Raw genomic sequence first — 23,211 nt, 5'->3', positions numbered from 1 at the left:
GTTGTCTGACATGAGAGCCACTCTGTTGCCTAACAAGGAGTAGGATACATTTATCTTGGTAATGAGATGAGTTGCAGGGTAGATAGGATGCCCAACGAAAAGATGAGATGGTACGAAGAAAGAAATTAGAACTTTATTTAGACTTACACATTTGTATGAACGCAGGTTTGAGCATAAGAGTCTCAACTTCACCATTGCTGCACTGGTAGGATTTGGCTAAAGAGAAGATGCAAATTATGCTATTCATAGTTTCTATTATTCCTGTTAACTGTAGCATAACCCTTCCTCTCTCAACTTACCAGCTGGCTTAATCGCTACTGGTGTACCATATCCTAAAACAAAGGAAGTAAGAAGGGTGCGCTGCCACTTGGCTGGCAAAAAGATTTATATCCCAATGTACGTGCTACAATTGTTTAGAGAGTGTTAGCAAATGAGGCAAGGGAATGCAGAGAAGTATGAGAGGTTATAAACACAAATTGAGATTTGATTTTTTAATTGAGCTGTTGATTTTCACAATAAAACAGACTCCATAGTATTGATCTGGTTACCCTTTATAAAAATCTAAACTTTTTGTATTGCTTATACTAAATGTACTAACAGTGGACTTTTCCATCTGCAGATTATACTGAATGACCAGCAGTGGCAGTGTTTCACAGCAGAGTTTCTCTGAATTGCCGAGACTGAAGCAAAAAAAAATAAGGAAGTCTTCTGGCATACTGGATCATTTTACCAATTTATGTGGTAAGTAAAACTCCCAATCATTCTTTTAGGCATTAAAAAGATGTAAATAGCATCGGAATGTCCTCACTAATTTATAGTGGGAGCCTGTGCCTGAATATTATTTCTGTCAAGATGGAAGTAATATGTATCTCATTATATTGGTCATGATAGTTAATAAAAGACTGACTGACTCAAACTCTACTAAAACCTGCTTTAGATCCTGGTGCTAGCAACGTTCTGTTCGAGGAAATATCTGCCTTTGAGACTGAAATGCACCATCTCACTTATGAAAAATAGTGTTACATACTCAAGGAAGGAAGCTCATCTAACCTCTTCTCCTGCACTCTCTATGTTGGACTCTGATACTGAAGATGGATTGTTGTTAAGGTTAATCTGTCTTTGTACCTCAATCCCACTTTCGAAAAGGACACAGTGCTTTGACTGGTTCCCATTCCTTTACCATTCCCCCTCCAACGTGGCTGGCAGTCATGAATACAGATAGTAACCTACTGCGTAACTTCTGATATCTCATCCTCCTGTGTGGTTAGCTTCCACAAGGACAATTGGTCCAGGGGTGTCTGACATCATAAAGCTAAAGCAAGAAGTTGTCTGACTAGAAGGCCACTCTGTTGCAAATCAGCTGGCATCATGAAGGTAAAGGAAGATGTTTTCTGACTAGAAGGCCACTCTGTTGCAAAGCAGCTGGCATCATGAAGGTAAAGGAAGATGTTGTCTGACATGAGAGCCACTCTGTTGCCTAACAAGGAGTAGGATACATTTATCTTGGTAATGAGATGAGTTGCAGGGTAGATAGGATGCCCAACAAAAAGATGAGATGGTACGAAGAAAGAAATTAGAACTTTATTTAGACTTACACATTTGTATGAACGCAGGTTTGAGCATAAGAGTCTCAACTTCACCATTGCTGCACTGGTAGGATTTGGCTAAAGAGAAGATGCAAATTATGCTATTCATAGTTTCTAATAATCCTGTTAACTGTAGCATAACCCTTCCTCTCTCAACTTACCAGCTGGCTTAATCGCTACTGGTGTACCATATCCTAAAACAAAGGAAGTAAGAAGGGTGCGCTGCCACTTGGCTGGCATAAAGATTTATATCCCAATGTACGTGCTACAATTGTTTAGAGAGTGTTAGCAAATGAGGCAAGGGAATGCAGAGAAGTATGAGAGGTTATAAACACAAATTGAGATTTGATTTTTTAATTGAGCTGTTGATTTTCACAATAAAACAGACTCCATAGTATTGATCTGGTTACCCTTTATAAAAATCTAAACTTTTTGTATTGCTTATACTAAATGTACTAACAGTGGACTTTTCCATCTGCAGATTATACTGAATGACCAGCAGTGGCAGTGTTTCACAGCAGAGTTTCTCTGAATTGCCGAGACTGAAGCAAAAAAAAATAAGGAAGTCTTCTGGCATACTGCATCATTTTAACAATTTATGTGGTAAGTAAAACTCCCAATCATTCTTTTAGTCATTAAAAAGATGTAAATAGCATCGGAATGTCCTCACTAATTTATAGTGGGAGCCTGTGCCTGAATATAATTTCTGTCAAGATGGAAGTAATATGAATCACATTATGTTGGTCATGATAGTTAATAAAAGACAGACTGACTCAAACTCTACTAAAACCTGCTTTAGATCCTGGTGCTAGCAATGTTCTATTCGAGGAAATTGCTGCCTTTGAGACTGAAATGCACCATCTCACTAATAAAAAATAGTGTTACATACTCAAGGAAGGAAGCTCATCTAACCTCTTCTCCTGCACTCTGTATGTTGGACTCTGATACTCAAGATGGATTGTTGTTAAGGTTAATCTGTCTTTGTACCTCAATCCCACTTTCGAAAAGGACACAGTGCTTCGACTGGTTCCCATTCCTTTACCATTCCCCTCCTACGTGGCTGGCAGTCATGAATACAGATAGTAACCTACTGCGTAACTTCTGATATCTCATCCTCCTGTGTGGTTAGCTTCCACAAGGACAATTGGTCCAGGGGTGTCTGACATCATAAAGCTAAAGCAAGAAGTTGTCTGACTAGAAGGCCACTCTGTTGCAAATCAGCTGGCATCATGAAGGTAAAGGAAGATGTTTTCTGACTAGAAGGCCACTCTGTTGCAAAGCAGCTGGCATCATGAAGGTAAAGGAAGATGTTGTCTGACATGAGAGCCACTCTGTTGCCTAACAAGGAGTAGGATACATTTATCTTGGTAATGAGATGAGTTGCAGGGTAGATAGGATGCCCAACAAAAAGATGAGATGGTACGAAGAAAGAAATTAGAACTTTATTTAGACTTACACATTTGTATGAACGCAGGTTTGAGCATAAGAGTCTCAACTTCACCATTGCTGCACTGGTAGGATTTGGCTAAAGAGAAGATGCAAATTATGCTATTCATAGTTTCTAATAATCCTGTTAACTGTAGCATAACCCTTCCTCTCTCAACTTACCAGCTGGCTTAATCGCTACTGGTGTACCATATCCTAAAACAAAGGAAGTAAGAAGGGTGCGCTGCCACTTGGCTGGCATAAAGATTTATATCCCAATGTACGTGCTACAATTGTTTAGAGAGTGTTAGCAAATGAGGCAAGGGAATGCAGAGAAGTATGAGAGGTTATAAACACAAATTGAGATTTGATTTTTTAATTGAGCTGTTGATTTTCACAATAAAACAGACTCCATAGTATTGATCTGGTTACCCTTTATAAAAATCTAAACTTTTTGTATTGCTTATACTAAATGTACTAACAGTGGACTTTTCCATCTGCAGATTATACTGAATGACCAGCAGTGGCAGTGTTTCACAGCAGAGTTTCTCTGAATTGCCGAGACTGAAGCAAAAAAAAATAAGGAAGTCTTCTGGCATACTGCATCATTTTAACAATTTATGTGGTAAGTAAAACTCCCAATCATTCTTTTAGTCATTAAAAAGATGTAAATAGCATCGGAATGTCCTCACTAATTTATAGTGGGAGCCTGTGCCTGAATATAATTTCTGTCAAGATGGAAGTAATATGAATCACATTATGTTGGTCATGATAGTTAATAAAAGACAGACTGACTCAAACTCTACTAAAACCTGCTTTAGATCCTGGTGCTAGCAATGTTCTATTCGAGGAAATTGCTGCCTTTGAGACTGAAATGCACCATCTCACTAATAAAAAATAGTGTTACATACTCAAGGAAGGAAGCTCATCTAACCTCTTCTCCTGCACTCTGTATGTTGGACTCTGATACTCAAGATGGATTGTTGTTAAGGTTAATCTGTCTTTGTACCTCAATCCCACTTTCGAAAAGGACACAGTGCTTCGACTGGTTCCCATTCCTTTACCATTCCCCTCCTACGTGGCTGGCAGTCATGAATACAGATAGTAACCTACTGCGTAACTTCTGATATCTCATCCTCCTGTGTGGTTAGCTTCCACAAGGACAATTGGTCCAGGGGTGTCTGACATCATAAAGCTAAAGCAAGAAGTTGTCTGACTAGAAGGCCACTCTGTTGCAAATCAGCTGGCATCATGAAGGTAAAGGAAGATGTTTTCTGACTAGAAGGCCACTCTGTTGCAAAGCAGCTGGCATCATGAAGGTAAAGGAAGATGTTGTCTGACATGAGAGCCACTCTGTTGCCTAACAAGGAGTAGGATACATTTATTTTGGTAATGAGATGAGTTGCAGGGTAGATAGGATGCCCAACGAAAAGATGAGATGGTACGAAGAAAGAAATTAGAACTTTATTTAGACTTACACATTTGTATGAACGCAGGATTGAGCATAAGAGTCTCAACTTCACCATTGCTGCACTGGTAGGATTTGGCTAAAGAGAAGATGCAAATTATGCTATTCATAGTTTCTATTAATCCTGTTAACTGTAGCATAACCCTTCCTCTCTCAACTTACCAGCTGGCTTAATCGCTACTGGTGTACCATATCCTAAAACAAAGGAAGTAAGAAGGGTGCGCTGCCACTTGGCTGGCAAAAAGATTTATATCCCAATGTACGTGCTACAATTGTTTAGAGAGTGTTAGCAAATGAGGCAAGGGAATGCAGAGAAGTATGAGAGGTTATAAACACAAATTGAGATTTGATTTTTTAATTGAGCTGTTGATTTTGACAATAAAACAAACTCCATAGTATTGATCTTGTTACCCTTTATAAAAATATAAACTTTTTGTATTGCTTATACTAAATGTACTAACAGTGGACTTTTCCATCTGCAGATTATACTGAATGACCAGCAGTGGCAGTGTTTCACAGCAGAGTTTCTCTGAATTGCCGAGACTGAAGCAAAAAAAAATAAGGAAGTCTTCTGGCATACTGCATCATTTTACCAATTTATGTGGTAAGTAAAACTCCCAATCATTCTTTTAGGCATTAAAAAGATGTAAATAGCATCGGAATGTCCTCACTAATTTATAGTGGGAGCCTGTGCCTGAATATTATTTCTGTCAAGATGGAAGTAATATGAATCACATTATGTTGGTCATGATAGTTAATAAAAGACTGACTGACTCAAACTCTACTAAAACCTGCTTTAGATCCTGGTGCTAGCAATGTTCTATTCGAGGAAATTGCTGCCTTTGAGACTGAAATGCACCATCTCACTAATAAAAAATAGTGTTACATACTCAAGGAAGGAAGCTCATCTAACCTCTTCTCCTGCACTCTGTATGTTGGACTCTGATACTCAAGATGGATTGTTGTTAAGGTTAATCTGTCTTTGTACCTCAATCCCACTTTCGAAAAGGACACAGTGCTTCGACTGGTTCCCATTCCTTTACCATTCCCCCTCCTACGTGGCTGGCAGTTATGAATACAGATAGTAACCTACTGCGTAACTTCTGATATCTCATCCTCCTGTGTGGTTAGCTTACACAAGGACAATTGGTCCAGGGGTGTCTGACATCATAAAGCTAAAGCAAGAAGTTGTCTGACATGCAGTGCCATTCTGTTGCCTAGCAGTCTGACATCATAAAGCTAAAGCAAGATGTTTTCTGACTAGAAGGCCACTCTGTTGCAAATCAGCTGGCATCATGAAGGTAAAGGAAGATGTTGTCTGACATGAGAGCCACTCTGTTGCCTAACAAGGAGTAGGATACATTTATCTTGGTAATGAGATGAGTTGCAGGGTAGATAGGATGCCCAACGAAAAGATGAGATGGTACGAAGAAAGAAATTAGAACTTTATTTAGACTTACACATTTGTATGAACGCAGGTTTGAGCATAAGAGTCTCAACTTCACCATTGCTGCACTGGTAGGATTTGGCTAAAGAGAAGATGCAAATTATGCTATTCATAGTTTCTATTATTCCTGTTAACTGTAGCATAACCCTTCCTCTCTCAACTTACCAGCTGGCTTAATCGCTACTGGTGTACCATATCCTAAAACAAAGGAAGTAAGAAGGGTGCGCTGCCACTTGGCTGGCAAAAAAATTTATATCCCAATGTACGTGCTACAATTGTTTAGAGAGTGTTAGCAAATGAGGCAAGGGAATGCAGAGAAGTATGAGAGGTTATAAACACAAATTGAGATTTGATTTTTTAATTGAGCTGTTGATTTTCACAATAAAACAGACTCCATAGTATTGATCTGGTTACCCTTTATAAAAATCTAAACTTTTTGTATTGCTTATACTAAATGTACTAACAGTGGACTTTTCCATCTGCAGATTATACTGAATGACCAGCAGTGGCAGTGTTTCACAGCAGAGTTTCTCTGAATTGCCGAGACTGAAGCAAAAAAAAATAAGGAAGTCTTCTGGCATACTGCATCATTTTACCAATTTATGTGGTAAGTAAAACTCCCAATCATTCTTTTAGGCATTAAAAAGATGTAAATAGCATCGGAATGTCCTCACTAATTCATAGTGGGAGCCTGTGCCTGAATATTATTTCTGTCAAGATGGAATTAATATGTATCACATTATATTGGTCATGATAGTTAATAAAAGACTGACTGACTCAAACTCTACTAAAACCTGCTTTAGATCCTGGTGCTAGCAACGTTCTATTCGAGGAAATATCTGCCTTTGAGACTGAAATGCACCATCTCACTTATGAAAAATAGTGTTACATACTCAAGGAAGGAAGCTCATCTAACCTCTTCTCCTGCACTCTCTATGTTGGACTCTGATACTCAAGATGGATTGTTGTTAAGGTTAATCTGTCTTTGTACCTCAATCCCACTTTCGAAAAGGACACAGTGCTTTGACTGGTTCCCATTCCTTTACCATTCCCCCTCCAACGTGGCTGGCAGTCATGAATACAGATAGTAACCTACTGCGTAACTTCTGATATCTCATCCTCCTGTGTGGTTAGCTTCCACAAGGACAATTGGTCCAGGGGTGTCTGACATCATAAAGCTAAAGCAAGAAGTTTTCTGACATGAGATGCCATTCTGTTGCCTAGCAGTCTGACATCATAAAGCTAAAGCAAGATGTTTTCTGACTAGAAGGCCACTCTGTTGCAAAGCAGCTGGCATCATGAAGGTAAAGGAAGATGTTGTCTGACATGAGAGCCACTCTGTTGCCTAACAAGGAGTAGGATACATTTATCTTGGTAATGAGATGAGTTGCAGGGTAGATAGGATGCCCAACGAAAAGATGAGATGGTACGAAGAAAGAAATTAGAACTTTATTTAGACTTACACATTTGTATGAACGCAGGTTTGAGCATAAGAGTCTCAACTTCACCATTGCTGCACTGGTAGGATTTGGCTAAAGAGAAGATGCAAATTATGCTATTCATAGTTTCTATTATTCCTGTTAACTGTAGCATAACCCTTCCTCTCTCAACTTACCAGCTGGCTTAATCGCTACTGGTGTACCATATCCTAAAACAAAGGAAGGAAGAAGGGTGCGCTGCCACTTGGCTGGCAAAAAGATTTATATCCCAATGTACGTGCTACAATTGTTTAGAGAGTGTTAGCAAATGAGGCAAGGGAATGCAGAGAAGTATGAGAGGTTATAAACACAAATTGAGATTTGATTTTTTAATTGAGCTGTTGATTTTCACAATAAAACAGACTCCATAGTATTGATCTGGTTACCCTTTATACAAATCTAAACTTTTTGTATTGCTTATACTAAATGTACTAACAGTGGACTTTTCCATCTGCAGATTATACTGAATGACCAGCAGTGGCAGTGTTTCACAGCAGAGTTTCTCTGAATTGCCGAGACTGAAGCAAAAAAAAATAAGGAAGTCTTCTGGCATACTGCATCATTTTACCAATTTATGTGGTAAGTAAAACTCCCAATCATTCTTTTAGGCATTAAAAAGATGTAAATAGCATCGGAATGTCCTCACTAATTTATAGTGGGAGCCTGTGCCTGAATATTATTTCTGTCAAGATGGAATTAATATGTATCACATTATATTGGTCATGATAGTTAATAAAAGACTGACTGACTCAAACTCTACTAAAACCTGCTTTAGATCCTGGTGCTAGCAACGTTCTATTCGAGGAAATATCTGCCTTTGAGACTGAAATGCACCATCTCACTTATGAAAAATAGTGTTACATACTCAAGGAAGGAAGCTCATCTAACCTCTTCTCCTGCACTCTCTATGTTGGACTCTGATACTCAAGATGGATTGTTGTTAAGGTTAATCTGTCTTTGTACCTCAATCCCACTTTCGAAAAGGACACAGTGCTTTGACTGGTTCCCATTCCTTTACCATTCCCCCTCCAACGTGGCTGGCAGTCATGAATACAGATAGTAACCTACTGTGTAACTTCTGATATCTCATCCTCCTGTGTGGTTAGCTTCCACAAGGACAATTGGTCCAGGGGTGTCTGACATCATAAAGCTAAAGCAAGAAGTTTTCTGACATGAGATGCCATTCTGTTGCCTAGCAGTCTGACATCATAAAGCTAAAGCAAGATGTTTTCTGACTAGAAGGCCACTCTGTTGCAAAGCAGCTGGCATCATGAAGGTAAAGGAAGATGTTGTCTGACATGAGAGCCACTCTGTTGCCTAACAAGGAGTAGGATACATTTATCTTGGTAATGAGATGAGTTGCAGGGTAGATAGGATGCCCAACGAAAAGATGAGATGGTACGAAGAAAGAAATTAGAACTTTATTTAGACTTACACATTTGTATGAACGCAGGTTTGAGCATAAGAGTCTCAACTTCACCATTGCTGCACTGGTAGGATTTGGCTAAAGAGAAGATGCAAATTATGCTATTCATAGTTTCTATTATTCCTGTTAACTGTAGCATAACCCTTCCTCTCTCAACTTACCAGCTGGCTTAATCGCTACTGGTGTACCATATCCTAAAACAAAGGAAGGAAGAAGGGTGCGCTGCCACTTGGCTGGCAAAAAGATTTATATCCCAATGTACGTGCTACAATTGTTTAGAGAGTGTTAGCAAATGAGGCAAGGGAATGCAGAGAAGTATGAGAGGTTATAAACACAAATTGAGATTTGATTTTTTAATTGAGCTGTTGATTTTCACAATAAAACAGACTCCATAGTATTGATCTGGTTACCCTTTATACAAATCTAAACTTTTTGTATTGCTTATACTAAATGTACTAACAGTGGACTTTTCCATCTGCAGATTATACTGAATGACCAGCAGTGGCAGTGTTTCACAGCAGAGTTTCTCTGAATTGCCGAGACTGAAGCAAAAAAAAATAAGGAAGTCTTCTGGCATACTGCATCATTTTAACAATTTATGTGGTAAGTAAAACTCCCAATCATTCTTTTAGTCATTAAAAAGATGTAAATAGCATCGGAATGTCCTCACTAATTTATAGTGGGAGCCTGTGCCTGAATATAATTTCTGTCAAGATGGAAGTAATATGAATCACATTATGTTGGTCATGATAGTTAATAAAAGACAGACTGACTCAAACTCTACTAAAACCTGCTTTAGATCCTGGTGCTAGCAATGTTCTATTCGAGGAAATTGCTGCCTTTGAGACTGAAATGCACCATCTCACTAATAAAAAATAGTGTTACATACTCAAGGAAGGAAGCTCATCTAACCTCTTCTCCTGCACTCTGTATGTTGGACTCTGATACTCAAGATGGATTGTTGTTAAGGTTAATCTGTCTTTGTACCTCAATCCCACTTTCGAAAAGGACACAGTGCTTCGACTGGTTCCCATTCCTTTACCATTCCCCCTCCTACGTGGCTGGCAGTCATGAATACAGATAGTAACCTACTGCGTAACTTCTGATATCTCATCCTCCTGTGTGGTTAGCTTCCACAAGGACAATTGGTCCAGGGGTGTCTGACATCATAAAGCTAAAGCAAGAAGTTGTCTGACTAGAAGGCCACTCTGTTGCAAATCAGCTGGCATCATGAAGGTAAAGGAAGATGTTTTCTGACTAGAAGGCCACTCTGTTGCAAAGCAGCTGGCATCATGAAGGTAAAGGAAGATGTTGTCTGACATGAGAGCCACTCTGTTGCCTAACAAGGAGTAGGATACATTTATTTTGGTAATGAGATGAGTTGCAGGGTAGATAGGATGCCCAACGAAAAGATGAGATGGTACGAAGAAAGAAATTAGAACTTTATTTAGACTTACACATTTGTATGAACGCAGGTTTGAGCATAAGAGTCTCAACTTCACCATTGCTGCACTGGTAGAATTTGGCTAAAGAGAAGATGCAAATTATGCTATTCATAGTTTCTATTAATCCTGTTAACTGTAGCATAACCCTTCCTCTCTCAACTTACCAGCTGGCTTAATCGCTACTGGTGTACCATATCCTAAAACAAAGGAAGTAAGAAGGGTGCGCTGCCACTTGGATGGCAAAAAGATTTATATCCCAATGTACGTGCTACAATTGTTTAGAGAGTGTTAGCAAATGAGGCAAGGGAATGCAGAGAAGTATGAGAGGTTATAAACACAAATTGAGATTTGATTTTTTAATTGAGCTGTTGATTTTGACAATAAAACAAACTCCATAGTATTGATCTTGTTACCCTTTATAAAAATCTAAACTTTTTGTATTGCTTATACTAAATGTACTAACAGTGGACTTTTCCATCTGCAGATTATACTGAATGACCAGCAGTGGCAGTGTTTCACAGCAGAGTTTCTCTGAATTGCCGAGCCTGAAGCAAAAAAAAATAAGGAAGTCTTCTGGCATACTGCATCATTTTACCAATTTATGTGGTAAGTAAAACTCCCAATCATTCTTTTAGGCATTAAAAAGATGTAAATAGCATCGGAATGTCCTCACTAATTTATAGTGGGAGCCTGTGCCTGAATATTATTTCTGTCAAGATGGAAGTAATATGAATCACATTATGTTGGTCATGATAGTTAATAAAAGACTGACTGACTCAAACTCTACTAAAACCTGCTTTAGATCCTGGTGCTAGCAATGTTCTATTCGAGGAAATTGCTGCCTTTGAGACTGAAATGCACCATCTCACTAATAAAAAATAGTGTTACATACTCAAGGAAGGAAGCTCATCTAACCTCTTCTCCTGCACTCTGTATGTTGGACTCTGATACTCAAGATGGATTGTTGTTAAGGTTAATCTGTCTTTGTACCTCAATCCCACTTTCGAAAAGGACACAGTGCTTCGACTGGTTCCCATTCCTTTACCATTCCCCCTCCTACGTGGCTGGCAGTCATGAATACAGATAGTAACCTACTGCGTAACTTCTGATATCTCATCCTCCTGTGTGGTTAGCTTCCACAAGGACAATTGGTCCAGGGGTGTCTGACATCATAAAGCTAAAGCAAGAAGTTGTCTGACATGAGGTGCCATTCTGTTGCCTAGCAGTCTGACATCATAAAGCTAAAGCAAGATGTTTTCTGACTAGAAGGCCACTCTGTTGCAAATCAGCTGGCATCATGAAGGTAAAGGAAGATGTTGTCTGACATGAGAGCCACTCTGTTGCCTAACAAGGAGTAGGATACATTTATCTTGGTAATGAGATGAGTTGCAGGGTAGATAGGATGCCCAACGAAAAGATGAGATGGTACGAAGAAAGAAATTAGAACTTTATTTAGACTTACACATTTGTATGAACGCAGGTTTGAGCATAAGAGTCTCAACTTCACCATTGCTGCACTGGTAGGATTTGGCTAAAGAGAAGATGCAAATTATGCTATTCATAGTTTCTAATAATCCTGTTAACTGTAGCATAACCCTTCCTCTCTCAACTTACCAGCTGGCTTAATCGCTACTGGTGTACCATATCCTAAAACAAAGGAAGTAAGAAGGGTGCGCTGCCACTTGGCTGGCATAAAGATTTATATCCCAATGTACGTGCTACAATTGTTTAGAGAGTGTTAGCAAATGAGGCAAGGGAATGCAGAGAAGTATGAGAGGTTATAAACACAAATTGAGATTTGATTTTTTAATTGAGCTGTTGATTTTCACAATAAAACAGACTCCATAGTATTGATCTGGTTACCCTTTATAAAAATCTAAACTTTTTGTATTGCTTATACTAAATGTACTAACAGTGGACTTTTCCATCTGCAGATTATACTGAATGACCAGCAGTGGCAGTGTTTCACAGCAGAGTTTCTCTGAATTGCCGAGACTGAAGCAAAAAAAAATAAGGAAGTCTTCTGGCATACTGCATCATTTTAACAATTTATGTGGTAAGTAAAACTCCCAATCATTCTTTTAGTCATTAAAAAGATGTAAATAGCATCGGAATGTCCTCACTAATTTATAGTGGGAGCCTGTGCCTGAATATAATTTCTGTCAAGATGGAAGTAATATGAATCACATTATGTTGGTCATGATAGTTAATAAAAGACAGACTGACTCAAACTCTACTAAAACCTGCTTTAGATCCTGGTGCTAGCAATGTTCTATTCGAGGAAATTGCTGCCTTTGAGACTGAAATGCACCATCTCACTAATAAAAAATAGTGTTACATACTCAAGGAAGGAAGCTCATCTAACCTCTTCTCCTGCACTCTGTATGTTGGACTCTGATACTCAAGATGGATTGTTGTTCAGGTTAATCTGTCTTTGTACCTCAATCCCACTTTCGAAAAGGACACAGTGCTTCGACTGGTTCCCATTCCTTTACCATTCCCCCTCCTACGTGGCTGGCAGTCATGAATACAGATAGTAACCTACTGCGTAACTTCTGATATCTCATCCTCCTGTGTGGTTAGCTTCCACAAGGACAATTGGTCCAGGGGTGTCTGACATCATAAAGCTAAAGCAAGAAGTTGTCTGACTAGAAGGCCACTCTGTTGCAAATCAGCTGGCATCATGAAGGTAAAGGAAGATGTTTTCTGACTAGAAGGCCACTCTGTTGCAAAGCAGCTGGCATCATGAAGGTAAAGGAAGATGTTGTCTGACATGAGAGCCACTCTGTTGCCTAACAAGGAGTAGGATACATTTATTTTGGTAATGAGATGAGTTGCAGGGTAGATAGGATGCCCAACGAAAAGATGAGATGGTACGAAGAAAGAAATTAGAACTTTATTTAGACTTACACATTTGTATGAACGCAGGTTTGAGCATAAGAGTCTCAACTTCACCATTGCTGCACTGGTAGGATTTGGCTAAAGAGAAGATGCAAATTATGCTATTCATAGTTTCTATTAATCCTGTTAACTGTAGCATAACCCTTCCTCTCTCAACTTACCAGCTGGCTTAATCGCTACTGGTGTACCATATCCTAAAACAAAGGAAGTAAGAAGGGTGCGCTGCCACTTGGCTGGCAAAAAGATTTATATCCCAATGTACGTGCTACAATTGTTTAGAGAGTGTTAGCAAATGAGGCAAGGGAATGCAGAGAAGTATGAGAGGTTATAAACACAAATTGAGATTTGATTTTTTAATTGAGCTGTTGATTTTGACAATAAAACAAACTCCATAGTATTGATCTTGTTACCCTTTATAAAAATCTAAACTTTTTGTATTGCTTATACTAAATGTACTAACAGTGGACTTTTCCATCTGCAGATTATACTGAATGACCAGCAGTGGCAGTGTTTCACAGCAGAGTTTCTCTGAATTGCCGAGACTGAAGCAAAAAAAAATAAGGAAGTCTTCTGGCATACTGCATCATTTTACCAATTTATGTGGTAAGTAAAACTCCCAATCATTCTTTTAGGCATTAAAAAGATGTAAATAGCATCGGAATGTCCTCACTAATTTATAGTGGGAGCCTGTGCCTGAATATTATTTCTGTCAAGATGGAAGTAATATGAATCACATTATGTTGGTCATGATAGTTAATAAAAGACTGACTGACTCAAACTCTACTAAAACCTGCTTTAGATCCTGGTGCTAGCAATGTTCTATTCGAGGAAATTGCTGCCTTTGAGACTGAAATGCACCATCTCACTAATAAAAAATAGTGTTACATACTCAAGGAAGGAAGCTCATCTAACCTCTTCTCCTGCACTCTGTATGTTGGACTCTGATACTCAAGATGGATTGTTGTTAAGGTTAATCTGTCTTTGTACCTCAATCCCACTTTCGAAAAGGACACAGTGCTTCGACTGGTTCCCATTCCTTTACCATTCCCCCTCCTACGTGGCTGGCAGTCATGAATACAGATAGTAACCTACTGCGTAACTTCTGATATCTCATCCTCCTGTGTGGTTAGCTTCCACAAGGACAATTGGTCCAGGGGTGTCTGACATCATAAAGCTAAAGCAAGAAGTTGTCTGACATGAGGTGCCATTCTGTTGCCTAGCAGTCTGACATCATAAAGCTAAAGCAAGATGTTTTCTGACTAGAAGGCCACTCTGTTGCAAATCAGCTGGCATCATGAAGGTAAAGGAAGATGTTGTCTGACATGAGAGCCACTCTGTTGCCTAACAAGGAGTAGGATACATTTATCTTGGTAATGAGATGAGTTGCAGGGTAGATAGGATGCCCAACGAAAAGATGAGATGGTACGAAGAAAGAAATTAGAACTTTATTTAGACTTACACATTTGTATGAACGCAGGTTTGAGCATAAGAGTCTCAACTTCACCATTGCTGCACTGGTAGGATTTGGCTAAAGAGAAGATGCAAATTATGCTATTCATAGTTTCTATTAATCCTGTTAACTGTAGCATAACCCTTCCTCTCTCAACTTACCAGCTGGCTTAATCGCTACTGGTGTACCATATCCTAAAACAAAGGAAGTAAGAAGGGTGCGCTGCCACTTGGCTGGCAACAAGATTTATATCCCAATGTACGTGCTACAATTGTTTAGAGAGTGTTAGCAAATGAGGCAAGGGAATGCAGAGAAGTATGAGAGGTTATAAACACAAATTGAGATTTGATTTTTTAATTGAGCTGTTGATTTTCACAATAAAACAGACTCCATAGTATTGATCTGGTTACCCTTTATAAAAATCTAAACTTTTTGTATTGCTTATACTAAATGTACTAACAGTGGACTTTTCCATCTGCAGATTATACTGAATGACCAGCAGTGGCAGTGTTTCACAGCAGAGTTTCTCTGAATTGCCGAGAATGAAGCAAAAAAAAAAGGAAGTCTTCTGGCATACTGGATCATTTTACCAATTTATGTGGTAAGTAAAACTCCCAATCATTCTTTTAGGCATTAAAAAGATGTAAATAGCATCGGAATGTCCTCACTAATTTATAGTGGGAGCCTGTGCCTGAATATTATTTCTGTCAAGATGGAAGTAATATGTATCTCATTATATTGGTCATGATAGTTAATAAAAGACTGACTGACTCAAACTCTACTAAAACCTGCTTTAGATCCTGGTGCTAGCAACGTTCTATTCGAGGAAATATCTGCCTTTGAGACTGAAATGCACCATCTCACTTATGAAAAATAGTGTTACATACTCAAGGAAGGAAGCTCATCTAACCTCTTCTCCTGCACTCTCTATGTTGGACTCTGATACTGAAGATGGATTGTTGTTAAGGTTAATCTGTCTTTGTACCTCAATCCCACTTTCGAAAAGGACACAGTGCTTTGACTGGTTCCCATTCCTTTACCATTCCCCCTCCAACGTGGCTGGCAGTCATGAATACAGATAGTAACCTACTGCGTAACTTCTGATATCTCATCCTCCTGTGTGGTTAGCTTCCACAAGGACAATTGGTCCAGGGGTGTCTGACATCATAAAGCTAAAGCAAGAAGTTGTCTGACTAGAAGGCCACTCTGTTGCAAATCAGCTGGCATCATGAAGGTAAAGGAAGATGTTTTCTGACTAGAAGGCCACTCTGTTGCAAAGCAGCTGGCATCATGAAGGTAAAGGAAGATGTTGTCTGACATGAGAGCCACTCTGTTGCCTAACAAGGAGTAGGATACATTTATCTTGGTAATGAGATGAGTTGCAGGGTAGATAGGATGCTCAACAAAAAGATGAGATGGTACGAAGAAAGAAATTAGAACTTTATTTAGACTTACACATTTGTATGAACGCAGGTTTGAGCATAAGAGTCTCAACTTCACCATTGCTGCACTGGTAGGATTTGGCTAAAGAGAAGATGCAAATTATGCTATTCATAGTTTCTAATAATCCTGTTAACTGTAGCATAACCCTTCCTCTCTCAACTTACCAGCTGGCTTAATCGCTACTGGTGTACCATATCCTAAAACAAAGGAAGGAAGAAGGGTGCGCTGCCACTTGGCTGGCAAAAAGATTTATATCCCAATGTACGTGCTACAATTGTTTAGAGAGTGTTAGCAAATGAGGCAAGGGAATGCAGAGAAGTATGAGAGGTTATAAACACAAATTGAGATTTGATTTTTTAATTGAGCTGTTGATTTTCACAATAAAACAGACTCCATAGTATTGATCTGGTTACCCTTTATAAAAATCTAAACTTTTTGTATTGCTTATACTAAATGTACTAACAGTGGACTTTTCCATCTACAGATTATACTGAATGACCAGCAGTGGCAGTGTTTCACAGCAGAGTTTCTCTGAATTGCCGAGACTGAAGCAAAAAAAAATAAGGAAGTCTTCTGGCATACTGCATCATTTTACCAATTTATGTGGTAAGTAAAACTCCCAATCATTCTTTTAGTCATTAAAAAGATGTAAATAGCATCGGAATGTCCTCACTAATTTATAGTGGGAGCCTGTGCCTGAATATAATTTCTGTCAAGATGGAAGTAATATGAATCACATTATGTTGGTCATGATAGTTAATAAAAGACTGACTGACTCAAACTCTACTAAAACCTGCTTTAGATCCTGGTGCTAGCAATGTTCTATTCGAGGAAATTGCTGCCTTTGAGACTGAAATGCACCATCTCACTAATAAAAAATAGTGTTACATACTCAAGGAAGGAAGCTCATCTAACCTCTTCTCCTGCACTCTGTATGTTGGACTCTGATACTCAAGATGGATTGTTGTTAAGGTTAATCTGTCTTTGTACCTCAATCCCACTTTCAAAAAGGACACAGTGCTTCGACTGGTTCCCATTCCTTTACCATTCCCTCTCCTACGTGGCTGGCAGTCATGAATACAGATAGTAACCTACTGCGTAACTTCTGATATCTCATCCTCCTGTGTGGTTAGCTTCCACAAGGACAATTGGTCCAGGGGTGTCTGACATCATAAAGCTAAAGCAAGAAGTTGTCTGACATGAGGTGCCATACTGTTGCCTAGCAGTCTGACATCATAAAGCTAAAGCAAGATGTTTTCTGACTAGAAGGCCACTCTGTTGCAAATCAGCTGGCATCATGAAGGTAAAGGAAGATGTTGTCTGACATGAGAGCCACTCTGTTGCCTAACAAGGAGTAGGATACATTTATCTTGGTAATGAGATGAGTTGCAGGGTAGATAGGATGCCCAACGAAAAGATGAGATGGTACGAAGAAAGAAATTAGAACTTTATTTAGACTTACACATTTGTATGAACGCAGGTTTGAGCATAAGAGTCTCAACTTCACCATTGCTGCACTGGTAGGATTTGGCTAAAGAGAAGATGCAAATTGTGCTATTCATAGTTTCTATTATTCCTGTTAACTGTAGCATAACCCTTCCTCTCTCAACTTACCAGCTGGCTTAATCGCTACTGGTGTACCATATCCTAAAACAAAGGAAGGAAGAAGGGTGCGCTGCCACTTGGCTGGCAAAAAGATTTATATCCCAATGTACGTGCTACAATTGTTTAGAGAGTGTTAGCAAATGAGGCAAGGGAATGCAGAGAAGTATGAGAGGTTATAAACACAAATTGAGATTTGATTTTTTTAATTGAGCTGTTGATTTTCACAATAAAACAGACTCCATAGTATTGATCTGGTTAGCCTTTATAAAAATCTAAACTTTTTGTATTGCTTATACTAAATGTACTAACAGTGGACTTTTCCATCTGCAGATTATCCTGAATGACCAGCAGTGGCAGTGTTTCACAGCAGAGTTTCTCTGAATTGCCGAGACTGAAGCAAAAAAAAAAAAAAGGAAGTCTTCTGACATACTGCATCATTTTACCAATTTATGTGGTAAGTAAAACTCCCAATCATTCTTTTAGGCATTAAAAAGATGTAAATAGCATCGGAATGTCCTCACTAATTTATAGTGGGAGCCTGTGCCTGAATATAATTTCTGTCAAGATGGAAGTAATATGAATCACATTATGTTGGTCATGATAGTTAATAAAAGACTGACTCAAACTCTACTAAAACCTGCTTTAGATCCTGGTGCTAGCAATGTTCTATTCGAGGAAATTGCTGCCTTTGAGACTGAAATGCACCATCTCACTAATAAAAAATAGTGTTACATACTCAAGGAAGGAAGCTCATCTAACCTCTTCTCCTGCACTCTGTATGTTGGACTCTTATACTCAAGATGGATTGTTGTTAAGGTTAATCTGTCTTTGTACCTCAATCCCACTTTCGAAAAGGACACAGTGCTTCGACTGGTTCCCATTCCTTTACCATTCCCCCTCCTACGTGGCTGGCAGTCATGAACACAGATAGTAACCTTCTGCATAACTTCTGATATCTCATCCTCCTGTGTGGTTAGCTTCCACAAGGACAATTGGTCCAGGGGTGTCTGACATCATAAAGCTAAAGCAAGAAGTTGTCTGACATGAGGTGCCATTCTGTTGCCTAGCAGTCTGACATCATAAAGCTAAAGCAAGATGTTTTCTGACTAGAAGGCCACTCTGTTGCAAAGCAGCTGGCATCATGAAGGTAAAGGAAGATGTTGTCTGACATGAGAGCCACTCTGTTGCCTAACAAGGAGTAGGATATATTTATCTTGGTAATGAGATGAGTTGCAGGGTAGACAGGATGCCCAACGAAAAGATGAGATGGTACAAAGAAAAAAATTAGAACTTTATTTAGACTTACACATTTGTATGAACGGAGGTTTGAGCATAAGAGTCTCAACTTCACCATTGCTGCACTGGTAGGATTTGGCTAAAGAGAAGATGCAAATTATGCTATTCATAGTTTCTATTATTCCTGTTAACTGTAGCATAACCCTTCCTCTCTCAACTTACCAGCTGGCTTAATCGCTACTGGTGTACCATATCCTAAAACAAAGGAAGTAAGAAGGGTGCGCTGCCACTTGGCTGGCAAAAAGATTTATATCCCAATGTACGTGCTACAATTGTTTAGAGAGTGTTAGCAAATGAGGCAAGGGGACGCAGAGAAGTATGAGAGGTTATAAACACAAATTGAGATTTGATTTTTTAATTGAGCTGTTGATTTTCACAATAAAACAGACTCCATAGTATTGATCTGGTTACCCTTTATAAAAATCTAAACTTTTTGTATTGCTTATACTAAATGTACTAACAGTGGACTTTTCCATCTGCAGATTATACTGAATGACCAGCAGTGGCAGTGTTTCACAGCAGAGATGCTATGAATATAACGAGAGGGTGGGGCACTTGCTTGCAATAAGAACTAGACAAACGTTAGCTGCAGGCGAGATTAAAGAAATTAAGGACGGCAATGGGGTAATCGTTAATAAAGTTGAAGAGGTACAGGAGGTGTTCAGAAGATTTTATGAGAGGCTTTATGAGCAGGATAAAAATGATGGAGAGATAGAGTTGAAAAGCCTGGAATATCTAAGGGAAGGTTTACAAGAGGGATTGAGTATAGAAGAAAGGGACAAATTGGATATGCAGCTAACGGTGCAGGAGATAAGGGATGCAATATTCAGCTTACCCTCTGGCAAAGCAACAGGCCAGGATCAGATCCCGGTAGAATTTTACAAAACTTTTTGGGAGGCACTAGCTAAAGATATTTGGTCAATCTGCTGCTTGGCACAGGGAGGCAGAATAGTTCCTCAATCTTGGGCGGGCGCTGATATAATTGTCATATTAAAAAAAGATAAACCCCCCACTGAGCCGGGTTCTTACAGACCTATCACTCTGCTCAATGCCGATGCAAAAATATTCTCTAAGGCATTGGCTAATAGATTGAGTAAGGTGATAGAGAGGGTGGTGTCCCCTACACAGCATGGGTTTATACCCGGCAAAGGAACTACCGAACATATTAGACAGCTGATTACTATTCTGGATGCTGAAGCAGCCTTGGGGGACCCTGTCGCGGCTATCTTTTTGGATGCTGAGAAGGCTTTTGACAGGGTCTCTTGGGTCTACCTATGGAAGGCTATGGAGTGGGCTGGTATTGGACGAGGGTATATAACCGCAATCCAGGCACTATATAAACATCCTAGTGCTAGGATACGCATTAATAGATCATATTCCAACGCAGTACAGATCAGACGGGGAACTAGGCAGGGATGTCCAGCTTCACCTTTATTATTCGCAATTTATTTAGATCCCTATCTGAGAAGGCTTACAAAAAATAGGTGGATTAAGCCAGTTTTATTGCATGGAAAGAAGTATAAAATATTTGCTTACGCAGACGACGTGGCTGTTATAACACCTACACCAGAGGAGTCACTGGCCGAAATAGAACAGGAGGCAAGAAAATTTGGAGAGGTGTCGGGCTATTCAATAAATAGGGGAAAAACACAAATAGTTCAGAATAGACACACTACATTCGTAGATGCAAGAGTTGTCTCAGATACAAAATATTTGGGTGTTAAGGTGACAGCAGATTTGGAAAAGTTAGTAGAGATAAATATGGAACCATTACTAGACAAAGTCAAAACCAATTTGGAGAGGGTCAATAACTTACACTTGACTCTCATGGGTAGAATTAATTTTGTTAAAATGGTTACTTTTCCGAATGTTTTTTTTTTTTTGTAAAATTTTTTTTATTTTGCAGACAGAGAAAAAAATAACAATAAACAAAAGGTACCACATTGGGCGCGTAGAAGGTCCCACACAGTGGGAAGGCTTAAAAGGAAGATGAGGCAGAGCAGCAAAACAAAAAGTCTGCAGTTGCTGGTAATGTCGGCAGTCCCGGATCAGTCCCCCTCCAAGGGGTAGCTCAAGTAGTGCAGCCAGCAAATAGTCCAGGAGCGCTCCAGTGTTCACTTAAGCCTCATCTCGGCGATGTAACTGTCCCAATGTAGCAACCCACCCTTCCCCCCAAGAACTCCCCCCCCCCCCCCGTGACGGCGCAGCTCGCAAACCACATTCATCCAACAAGCATACTCTAAAGCTGAAATAAGTGTAAATTCCTTAACGATGCTGGGCACACAGCCGAGGGCAAGCCCGCAGAAAGAAAGGTCACCAAGGGGCCCCACTCGTGCTTGAAGTTTTTGTATTTGCCCATAAATATATCCGCCATTCTCTCGAGACTCAAGAGTCTCCACAGTCTAGAGTGCCAAAGGGAAACCGCCGGGGCCTCCTTCCGTTTCCAGGCCGAGGCCAACGTGAGCTTGGCCGCGCCGAGACACAGCCATAAGATCTTTTTATCGGCTCATGATTGGTGTTCCAGGCCGGGGTCTCTCAAACCCAGCAGCATGAATTCAGGGGAGTCATCGACAGGGTACTGCAGAATGTCCTTAATATGGGACAAGATCTCGACCCAGAAGGGCTTAATGATCGGGCAATCCCACCAAATGTGGCGGAAGTCCCCCAGAAGGCCACAACCTCTCCAACACCTGTCCGTGGCTGCTGGGAAAATGCGATGCAGTCGAGCCGGGACCATGTACCATTGCGTAAGAGTTTTGAAATGCGCCTCCCTCAGGAGTATGGAGTGATTAAACCGCGTCATGTCCTTCCAAAGCGCCGACCATTCTCCGTCGCTGATATCTCTCCCCACCATCTCCTCCCATTGCTCCATGTATCGCGGTCTAGGGGAAAGGACCGAGCGGAGCATCAGCTGATATAGAAAGGAGATGGTCCCCTTCATGGCCGAGGTCTTCAGGAGAAAGGCCTCAAACTCGGATAAAGGTCTCATCGCCGCCTCCCGCACCGCGGGCGAAGTGACCCAATGTAGCAGTTGCAAATGCCGATACCTTTCCCCTGGCAGCACTTGGTAGTCCCGCATGCAGTTCTCAAACGTCAGGGGATCGGGGCCATGGAACAAGTGAAGTAACGCCCGGCATCCCCCCTCCCTCCAACCGTCAAAGGGGCCCTCGGCGAGCGCCGGAGGGAACTCTGGATTAAAATGCAATGGAGTGAATGGGGATGGAAAGGTCGTCCACCTCTCATCGCCAGCCAGAGTGTCCCAAACTTTCAGCGTAGTCCCCGTGGGGGTACTAATATACGCGTTAACCGGGCGGTCCCGCTTCGGCTTCCATGCAAGGTCCCAGATGGACCGGCCTACCACACTCCGGTCCATGTGTAGCCAGTGTTTGTCCGAGAACTGCTGTGACCACTCTACCATAACTCTAAGTTGGGCCGCCTTGTAGTAGAGGTTGAAGTCCGGAAGGCCTACCCCCCCTTCATTCCGCAGGCGCCGCAGGAGCGTAAACGAAATCCGCGCCCGACCACCCTGCCAGACAAATTTCAACATCATCGATTTGAGGTGGCTAAAAAAAGTGGAGGGCAGTGGGATTGGTAAGGCCTGGAATAGGTATAGATACTTGGGGAGAAGGACCATCTTGACAGCGTGTACCCGTCCTAACCAGGAGAGGAATTTAGGCTTCCACCTCTCCAGTTCCGCGCGCGATTTGGCCATAAGGGGCGGGAAGTTGGCCGCGAAGAGGCCGCCAACCGTAGGAGTGAGGTGAACCCCTAGGTAAAGCAGGGAGCCCGAGGCCCAGGCCAACGGTGTCGTCGCCTTCACCCGAGCCACCTCGGCCTGAGATAGGGTCAGGTTCAGGACATGCGACTTGCCATAGTTAATCTTGAAGCCGGCCACCGCCTCAAATTCCAGCAATATATCACGCACACACGGGAGAGAGTTAGCGGGGTCGGCCACCGACAAGAGGACATCGTCCGCAAAAAGGGTGATCTTGTGCTGTTCCCCAGTGAACGGGATGCCCTTCACCCCTTCATGCTCCCGGATAGCCAGCGCCAGAGGCTCAATACTGAGTGCAAACAGCAAGGGCGAGAGGGGACACCCCTGCCTAGTGCCCCGTGAGTGCTGGAAGAAGGCCGACAAATGGCCGTTCACCGCCACCCGGGATCGCGGGCTGCAAAAGTTGGCTCTCACCATCGCGATGAAGCGATCGGAAAAACCAAACGCACGTAACGTGTGAAAAAGA

The 23,211-nt window shown here is 40.8% G+C and overlaps 1 long non-coding RNA gene across 1 annotated transcript; it reads left to right on the top strand.

Moving 5' to 3' along the window:
* The first annotated feature begins 619 nt into the window (after positions 1-619).
* LOC147676762 (uncharacterized) lies at positions 620-18,128 on the top strand. Its single transcript, XR_015302438.1, has 12 exons — positions 620-741; positions 2,068-2,189; positions 3,515-3,636; positions 4,962-5,083; positions 6,412-6,533; positions 7,862-7,983; positions 9,312-9,433; positions 10,760-10,881; positions 12,210-12,331; positions 13,658-13,779; positions 16,554-16,675; positions 18,005-18,128. It is a non-coding gene; the product is annotated as an uncharacterized LOC147676762 (long non-coding RNA).
* Positions 18,129-23,211: the final 5,083 nt, after the last annotated feature.

This window comes from Lissotriton vulgaris, chromosome 12, assembly GCF_964263255.1.
Source record: "Lissotriton vulgaris chromosome 12, aLisVul1.2, whole genome shotgun sequence".
NCBI classification, from domain to species: domain Eukaryota; kingdom Metazoa; phylum Chordata; class Amphibia; order Caudata; family Salamandridae; genus Lissotriton; species Lissotriton vulgaris.
Note: the sequence above shows the minus strand (reverse complement) of the source record. Positions and strands in the feature narration are given on the sequence as shown.